Source organism: Apodemus sylvaticus, chromosome X, assembly GCF_947179515.1.
Source record: "Apodemus sylvaticus chromosome X, mApoSyl1.1, whole genome shotgun sequence".
Taxonomy (NCBI): domain Eukaryota; kingdom Metazoa; phylum Chordata; class Mammalia; order Rodentia; family Muridae; genus Apodemus; species Apodemus sylvaticus.
Genome location: NC_067495.1, coordinates 59,224,552 through 59,227,859, shown reverse-complemented (window position 1 = coordinate 59,227,859; position 3,308 = coordinate 59,224,552).

Sequence of the window (3,308 nt, the reverse complement as noted above, 5' to 3'; positions counted from 1 at the left end):
CGAGATGGGCAAATGAATATACAATTTATGTTTTTTTCCTTCCAACAAAGAAGGAAAAAATAATGAATGAATAATTATATTCAGATGTAGCCATCCAGCAGCTATGGATGAACTGGGTTTACCTGAAAGGGGGCCTGGAAATGAAAAAGAGATGGACGAAGAGGGGATGAGGAGAGAAGAATGAAGGAAGACAAGGTTCTGACCAAGGCTTCAAATTTAATATTCAGCACTGCATTTATAAAGGGAAAGCCCACAGATCCCCCCCCATCCTTTGTTTTAGCTGGATTATACTTCATCTTCTAAGTTCCTGTGGGAACTTGCATGTGCAATCAAGACAGATAACTCCACCTAGGTCGTTAAGGTCCACTGTGGCATGCACTCAAGGTCTGTTCAGCCTGCTCAAGACTGGAAAAAACCTTCTCAAGGCTGGGAAGAGCACATTCAGGTTAGATTATTTTAGGGGAGCACTGGGACAAAAGAATAAGAAAGCTGGAGACACTGGAGCTTGTAGACTCAGAAGGCATAGGCTAATCCATCATGGCTGCTACCCTTTCTTTTCAGTCTCTTTCTGCTGCCTGTGGATTAAGATGTAGAACTCTTGGCTTTGCCAGCACCATTCCTGCATTCTTCCATGATTTTTACCATGATGATAATGGACTAAATCTCTGAAAGTGTAAGCGAGCCCCAACTAAATGTTTTGTTTAATGAGTTGTAGTGATCTTGTGTCTCTTCACAGCTATGAAACTGCAACTAAGACAACCAGTCTTGGGCAGTTACTCAAAGGTTTTACATCCTATACCTACTCATCCATGTTCATTTCTCTATTCATGCTGTATTCACAGTATTTTGGAAATTCTCTTCAGTCTAGAATAGGTGATAACTCCAAAGGAGTTGAAATGTCGTGAAATGGTAAATAGGAATTTAGTAGTCCTCATTAAAACCACTGACTACATTTTTGTTACTAGTTGTCATAGTTCGCTATTCCTCTTCACATAACACAACCATGATATCATTGAGAAGGAAAGTCTCAATTGAAACATTTTCAAAATCAAGTTGGCCTATGACCCTGTCTTTAGATTGTTGCCTTTATTATAATTGAGTAGGATGATCCACCCCACTGTGAGAAAATAGTCTTTGTCTATACATAGAAGGTAGCTAGACATATGCCTGCATGAGAGAGAGAGAGAGAGAGAGAGAGAGAGAGAGAGAGAGAGAGAGAGAGAGAGAGAGAGAGAGAGAGAGAGAGAGAGAGAGAGATGGGGAATATGTATATGTACCACGTGCATGCAAGTGAGTACAGAGGCTAGAAGAGACCACCAGAGCCTCTCATTTTGAGTGCTGGTAACTGAACTCAGGTTCTCTGCAAGGACAGCAAATGCTCTTTAACACTGATCTGTCTCCAGCAATTAATGGATCATTCTTCTGAGAATCTGAAAGATATGGATTCAGAAAACAACAGAGACAGTGGAGGCACACATGGCTTGTGTGGTTTCAGTGGGAAGAAACAACTCTGTGAAGACTTAGGGGTAGGACCTCTTTAAGAACTTCATATGTGTTTTGACCATGTCTGATCCATGCTACAGTTCTTCTCAGAGCCAGACTACCCTTCCATGCCCACCCAAATTTGTCTTCTTTTTTCCATTAAGGTCAATTTGTGTTGCTCAAATATTCTGCAATGTGAGGGCTTCCAATGAAGTGTGATCAACTTATCAAGAGCTTGTTTCTTAGAAAAAAAATGACTTTTATTTCCCAGAAGCTAACAATTGCCAACAGCACCACAGTTAAGGGGTTGGATTTCATACCCAAGTCCCTTCTGTATGGTGGAATTTGGCCTGACCTGGGCTTGCACAAGTTTTGTACATGGCATCAAACTGCTGAGAGTTCTTTATATATGTGTATATATATGCATATATGCACACACACACACACACACACACACTATATATATATATATATATATATATATATATATATATATATATATATATATATATAAAGCCTTTAATAGAGATGGGCAGATGTCTACCCTCTGAGCTATTAGAACCTCCTTCCCCACTAATAACTCTGAATTATAATTGACCATGTTAACTGGGCTGCTCTTAAATCCAATTGGCCTACCCTTATAGCCATGTTTTCATGATTCACCTACCCCACGGCATCTTCTCCTCCCTCTACCTTCTCTCTCTCCTCCTCATTGTTGTGGTCTCTGCTCCAGCCACAAGCCCATCAACCAAAATTTCATCTGTCTCTCTTCTGCCCAGTTATAGGCTGTCAGCATCTTTATTCAAGCAGTGGTTTTAAGTTAAGGAACAAGGTTCACACATATTTTCTCATCCCTGGGGGTAACCTGGCCTTGTGGGCCAGTATTTAGTATTACAATACATAGCAAAAGGCCACACCTCAACAATTTTGGGATGTAGTCCAAAGAAGAAAGAAGTAAGAACAGAAAACAACTAGACATAAGTGCTTGGATTAAAGGCATGCCCTACCACTGCCCAGCTCTATGGAGAGTTCTTATGCAGAGCTGTTCTGCTATGTCTGGATGACAATTTTACTTATAGTCATCTACCACCAGCAGCTTTTGCAGTTTTTCAGCCCTCTCCTCTTCAATGATCTCTGAGCCTTTGGAGGAGGAAGTGTGGTATGTTCAGTAGCAGGGGTTTACCATCAGGTTCTTGATGGTAATCAATAACATTGGCAAAATTCTACAAGGTTTGTTGGTCCATGTGACCTCACTGACCAATTACTCAAAAGAAGAAGTATATTATCCTGGGCACAGAACATTTTAGTGGGGGCACTGTCACTAATTTTAACTATTTGTTTTCAGTTGTTTTAAGTATATGTTTGTGAATGAAATTACTAGTTTATATAGAAATGCTAACCCCATTGTTTAAGAAAATACCAGACTATCTTCCAAAGTCACTACCCAATTTCATACTCTAAAAAATGGATGAAACTTGTAGTTTATCAGCATTATTGACCAAAACAGCCCTCCTCCTATTACTTGATTATAAACATCCCATTTACAGTAATGTAAAGTACTATTTTATTTTTGGTTACATTTGCATTTTTGTGATTAATAATGAGTCTTTTCATGTGTTTATGTTCTTTGTTGTTGTTTGTACATCTTTGAAAAGATACATGTTTAAAGGCTCAGCTCATTTTAAATTTGTGTTACTTTCCTAGTTGTTGAGGTGTGTTGTTTATTTTGCATAACTGATGCAAATATTTTCTCTCATTCTGTGAGTTTCTTCTCTCCATTAATGGTGCCCTTTGATGCATAAATGTTTGTATATTGTAGGTGTATT